Source organism: Sinocyclocheilus anshuiensis, unplaced genomic scaffold (assembly GCF_001515605.1).
Source record: "Sinocyclocheilus anshuiensis isolate Anshui unplaced genomic scaffold, SAMN03320099.WGS_v1.1 scaffold1501, whole genome shotgun sequence".
Classification (NCBI taxonomy): Eukaryota; Metazoa; Chordata; class Actinopteri; order Cypriniformes; family Cyprinidae; genus Sinocyclocheilus; species Sinocyclocheilus anshuiensis.
This window is the reverse complement of record NW_015544287.1, coordinates 637,421-643,824: the sequence shown is the minus strand read 5'-3', so window position 1 is coordinate 643,824 and position 6,404 is coordinate 637,421. Positions and strand designations below refer to the sequence as shown.

Genomic DNA, 6,404 nt, shown 5'->3' with positions numbered 1-6,404 from the left:
GGTCTTTTCCGTTACTTTTCAGAATTGAGTTTATTTCTCGCAATTCTCAGTTTATATCTAAAACATAAAGATTTTGTGTCTAAAGCCCGGGATACACTGCACGATTTTTGTCTGTCCCAGACGAAAGATTGCCATCGTGAAGCAATCGTGGCGATTTCTGTGATCGTGGCTCTTAATCGGTGGTCCTATGTCGTACAGTGAGAGAGGTTCAAAGATGGGCGTTTTCCCGGTCTTGCGACCAAAGATAGCCTACGATAGTTTTCTGACAGTGTCAGAAATTCAGCATGATCAACGCACAGTGTGTTTGCTGCAACGACCTGCGTCTACTCAGCAGCCAATGAAATTGCAACATGAAATGACGTATTGATCCACGCGACCAGCGGCGCTAAAATTTCAATGCCATGGAGGCAAAAAAAAAGTAGAAGGTATACTGGTATGTGGGATACCCATAAAGAACACATTCTTGTTGAGTTGTGGCAGCAGAGGGAATGATTGTACGATGTGTCCTCTAGCTGCTATCATGACCGCAGCAAAAAGGACATAGCATGGAAGGCGATAGCGGAGGAACTGCAGCTACCAAGCTCCCTGTGCAAAACTGGCATCCCAAGTTGTCCTCTTTTCCCGAGCCATGAGCGGGTCCATATTGCCCTGTTCCGCCGGCGCCTCTTCTGTTTCAGCGCACATGAAAAGCACAACTGCCAAAGCGCGATCCATCTTGATGTACCGGTATTTGTTTACCACTAGCGCATGCTGATGACATTGCGCTAACGTGTGTCGCAGCCGTCGCAGCCTACGATTCAATAGGTGTCATCATCGTACAGTCTACATGCTTGTCGTACCCAAGTTTAAACGATCCATGTCGCACAGTGTGATAAAGTAATGATCTTATAGGATTGCTAAAATCGTGCAGTGTATACCGGGCTTTAATCAGCTTTTCCACATGTTGTGAATGAATGACTTGCTCTACCTGTTGCTTCGTCAACAGCTGCTTGCACCACATGCTGGTGAGCGACTTACAGCAGATGGAGATCATGCATTGGTACTCCTGCGGGTGTGCAATGCTGAATATTCTGCCGAATTTGAACAACTGAATTTGTGAAGTGCCTGCCTGTTTAAATATACTTCAGACATGAATTTGTTTGCTTCCAGATGCATCTGGAAGTTATGTCGGTCAGTACTATCAATTAATAGTCCTCAAATATGCCACTAGACAGGGCATTTATGTTCTTCATCAAGGCGTCAGAAGAATGCAATTAAAGAGGCAGCTCCCTCTGTGAGTCAGCTGTAGGAATTTCCTTCACATGCACATTACAATTAATCTGATTATTCCAGTTTATTCCAAACAAAAGATGAAATGTATCTATTCAGAATATTCCTGTATATGTGTGTCATGTTTGTTTTGTTTCTTATTGTTCTCTTCTGGCAATACCGGAGATGCTCGCTCATTCCATTTGTTGTATATTAAACCATACAATGTGGTTTGATTTGTTAACAGTGATGGGTAGTGACGTACTCTGGATTACACAATCAGTTTCCAAAAATAAAGTATTTGTAATTAGAGTATATTACATTTTTAAATGCTCATAATCAGTTTACAGTTACCTTTTTATGGATTGCATGATTACCTATTATTCACAAAATGGCAGTACATTTTTTTTTGGTCAACCAAACCCATTAAAATAAAATATTTACTTGAAATATCTCTGAGGAAGTTAAAATTTCAATAATTTAACAACACATTCACATGCTTACAGTACTCTGATGTCGGTTTATGGTCACATAGGCATGCAGGTAAACAAATAAAAGCGTTCAAGCTTTTAAATTATTTTTATTTGACATTTTTTATGAATTAATTAATTATTAGCTTTTTATCAACTCATATACCCACTGCAGTTCTTACATTAAGCCCAGTTTGGGGAAACCCTGATGCAATGTAATGTTTAATGCATTTTATGATGTTGATATCAAAAAATGGAATACATTTTTTTCTCTTTGCTTTTTTATATCAATACGTTACACTTAATGGTAAGTTTGAAACAAGTTTGAGAAAAAGTTATCTAAAAAGTAGTCGGAATGCATTACCCAAAATGAGTAACCTATAGGTTACGTTACGCACTACAGTTTTCATAATATAATTTGTAATCAGTAACGAACTACAATTTGTAATTAATCTACCCAGGGGTCCGTTCTTCGTATGTGGATTACTCAGTTAGCTGGATTTTATTGTTGGTGATTTGACATGATCGAAGATTGTTAGGTTCTCTGAAGCTCATCCCGGAGTTGTTGTCATAGCAACAGGTCCATGAGCTCAAACCTGCTCTGGAGCAACTTATTTCACATAAACAGGATTAGATTGTATCATTTGTTCTGTTCTAGCCCCTATTTTCTTTCAAGTGTACCTTATTAAATCAGGAAAAATAATTTTAAGATTATTTTGAAAATAATTAAAATGTTGCATAATCTATAATAATAGGCACAACCAATTTTACTCACTGTGAGATTTATCCGTGAAGGAATAATTATCTCATAATTTTATTGCAGTCATACACACATTACGTACAGTTTGTCTGAGCCGTGCATTCATTTGAGATGCAGACTCACTTCTCAAATCTCAGAATGCTTTCATGATGCACAATTAATTTCAACATTTATGTCTTAAGATGGATCTTATGGATTAAGGAACTTTAGTTAATGCTGTCACGTGTAACAAATCTGCTTCAAAATTAAATGAACTGCTAAGTTCAGCACTCTTGACATTGAAAAATGCAAAGCCTGTACAAACCCTAGAAAGGGTGAAAATTGATTGTGAATAATTTAAAAACGGTTACACATTTTATTTACATATTATAACTTTGATGTAATTTTGCTCGCTAGGCTGTGTCCTTGATCTTTATTATATGATGGCATTACGTTGCTGTCTTGCCACCAGCCAATCACTGCACTGCTGATCGTGGTTTCGAGTATCCATATATCTGCCCTTTCTAATGAACATGTCAACACAGTGTAATCTCAGACAACTTCATCCAGATATTTTAATCAATCCGCTAGCTTGTTTGAAGAACCAAATTAGCCAGAGATCAGTTATCATGACTGAAAGATCTGGCATCAGTCAAATCATCTCAGATGTTTTAAGCGAGGTACGAAGAACAGACCTCAGCACTGTTGGTTAGCTGGCCCAGTGCGTTGTGATTAGCGAACCGCTTAGAGTGTGTTTCGGAGAGGTCACGTCCCTTACCATAACCACGAGTTTCATCTGCTCAGCTGTAAATAATAACAATGATGTCAATTTTATTCAGACCCTGAGAATGTTTACAATCGTGCAGAACCTTTGCAAGAACGGATTTTGGCAAGCAGGATGTTTCAGAGAGGTTTTTTTTTTTACTGTATATAGGAAAGGTGTAACGATAATGTGTATTCAGTGTATAGTATTATTTAATTACAACAGTAAAACTGCAAATATACAGCTGCAGGAGAAGCTTTTGTGCATAGCTAGCATTGTACTTAGTTTCTGGAAGCTGTCCTCTGTAAAATGTGCAGCACACAGATGAACGTTGGGGTTATAAAGTTTAGGAACAGTGTTAAAAATAAGTTTGTCTGCTTTAGGAAGGCCAAACAGAGGGGTTTTGGAACCGGGGTGGAAAAAACAGTCTCTTCGCAATGGCGACAACATGCTACTAAAGCAGCCCTTCTTCTTCGTCTTCTCTAGCGCAGCTCAACCAGGCCTCACCCATGAGTGGAATTATTTAAATGAGTGACACTGTGACTTCACAATATCAAATAAGAAGCACGCTGTAGTCTGAACAAGCCGTTTGTTGTAGTACTTTGAAAAGTGTTTTCTGTTAACCCTTTCAGGCATGAATTATTAAATCACAAAATATTTTTTTTATTGCTTGTTTTTACTTTTAAACAAGAAGTATATATTTTATTTTGAGGGAGTTACATATCTGTCCACTGTAATGGACACCATGCAACAATGGTATAAAAAGTGATTCAATAGAACTCATTGTTTGGTCTGAAAAAACATGTTTTTAAAATGTTTACTAAGTGCAACTGGTATGAATACACATAAGAAGGCTTAAGAAGTCCGTCTGATGTTTTTAATCAAAATTAACATTATCAGACACCTTGACTATGAATAGGTTTCTGTCTGTACTTCTGAATAGGTTGAGGCTGGGATTTACCTGGTTGGAAGTTAAAGTATTTTATGATGGTATATTATGTGTAGAGAGAATTCACCCAATATTGTTAGCTCATTTTTGACAGATGAGGCTTTTGCATCGGAAGTCTTGGAACATTAAATAACAACAATAGAAAGGACATTTGAAAAACACCACATTCTATGTCTCGAAACTCATTTTATTAATTTAAAAATGGCCAACTTTTATTTAAAACAATTAAAACCAGTATCATACGTGAGCACAAATACATACCCATGAGCACACACACCCTCCCACCACACACTCGAATGCAATCATGCATCCTCGTTTATGCCTATGACCTAATAAATAAATATAGACTGTAAGCATTGAAATAAATTATACAATCTGAAGACTATTTAATTTCGTTGTTTAATAAAACTATTCAAGTGTAAATTATATCTGTAATGTGGGAGACGTGACAACGGAGCAGTGGATCCAAATGCAGTCTTTTATTCAAAAGTGTGGTCAAACAGGCAGGGTCAAACAACAGCAAACAGATATAATCCAGGGCAGACAAAAGAGTAATCCACAAAATGGGCAAGGGTCAGGGCAGGCAGCAAACAATCAGAAACAAGGAAACAGTCCAGGGTCCAAACAAGGCAAGGCAACAAGGAACTAGGAAAACTAGGGAAACACGGGAACGCTACAGGCTAACAATACTGAGCAGTGAATGAATGGGTAACCAGGCTATAAATAGGGTGAAACTGACGAGGAAACAAGACAAGGTGAATGCAATCAGAGATGATGACTCCGGCAAAGGATTATGTGAAATGTAGTCTGGGATAGAGTGGCAAGAGTCAGAGGTGGAGTGCCCTCTGGTGGAGTTCATAGCCACTCCAGTTGGAGATCATGGCAATATCTTAATTTTGATAAAACATACAAAATAAGGCTGAATCCATATATAGGCCCAATAGGCATAATACACCCTGGTGTGGACAGATGTATTTTCTGTCGCAGAAAAAAAAATGTACAAGAAAAATGTATATAAGTATTTCTGACATCCTACTTAGCTGAAATTTTTTTGTACCTGTCTGGTTTTCTGAGAATAAGAGGATTTAACATGTATTCCTGAGGTACTTAGAGCATCTCCTCTTGCAATATCTCAAAACAAAAAAAAAGAGATACAAAGAAAATAATTAAATGGAATAATAGACAGCAGTTTGTAGCGGTCGCCACCGCCTCGGGGGAAGTGTGTACGGTCCAGACACAAGATGGCAACCGGCATTATGGGAAGCGCAGTGGACTGTGGAAGGAATGGTGGGCTTGAGAGCACTGGGGGTTAGGACCATAGCGAGGACCATAACTGAGTAGTTGTGTTTTTAATGGCTCATTGAGTCCAGTACGGAAGTAGGTAATGAGTGAGCTGTCCAGAAACTGTGCATGGTACGCTAAGTCCAAAAACTCACGGGTCTAGTCATCGAGGGGGCACTCGCTTTGGCTCAGGAGAGAACTTTCAGAGATTGATGAAGAGGATGGCATGTGGTCAGTCACAAGTTTTCCATCAGATCCTTAGGCCAACAATTTTCTTGATTTCTTCACAGTAATCCTGATGGTCCCACTAATGTTTGATTGAAAGTGCTTGACAAACTGCAATGAAAAAAAAAGTAAAGTAACATCTGTTAATTTACCTACAAAATAAAACAACAGCTTCTATATCTAATTATTCTGCTGTCAGCCAACTCTTTCTCAGATGTCACATTCTAAACAGAGAGTTGTTGTTTTCCTGCCCTGGGTACATGAAATTTCCATCGTAATTGCTTGCTTGATATGTGTTTTGTTGTTCATTCTTCAACAGTTCGGCAACAACGTAATGCTTACAATTAGACAAAAAATGTTAATAACAAAATAATAGCTCACCTTTTCAATATATGTAATGATTTCATCATTGCTCAGCTCAACAGATGATCTCAGTTTAAAAGTTGCATAAGCAAATGCTGTCATATCTTTAAAATGAAAGCTCATATTAGATTCATATTAGCATACGTGAATAAAACTCTAATAACAAAATCTGAATAGTGATTAATAAAAATGCATGAACAGCTAAAATAAAATTAGGTAACACTTTATTTCGATAGTCCACTTTAGACATTCTATTAACAGCAAGTATCTTTGCAACTACATGTCAACTAGTAGTAGAGTATTAGTAGACTGTCTGCTTAATATCTTCTAACACTTTCTTTGTCAACTTATTCTACTAACCCTAAA

At 37.7% G+C, this 6,404-nt stretch overlaps 1 long non-coding RNA gene across 1 annotated transcript in view; it reads right to left on the bottom strand.

Annotated features, from left to right (window-relative positions):
- Positions 1-5,698: 5,698 nt before the first annotated feature.
- Positions 5,699-6,404, bottom strand: part of LOC107698039 (uncharacterized) — a 1,389-nt gene continuing 683 nt past the window's right edge. The window contains exons 2-3 of the long non-coding RNA XR_001635296.1: positions 6,057-6,133; positions 5,699-5,786 (exon numbers count right to left, since the gene is read on the bottom strand). This is a non-coding gene — a long non-coding RNA (uncharacterized LOC107698039). The remainder of the gene's footprint in view (positions 5,787-6,056; positions 6,134-6,404) is intronic.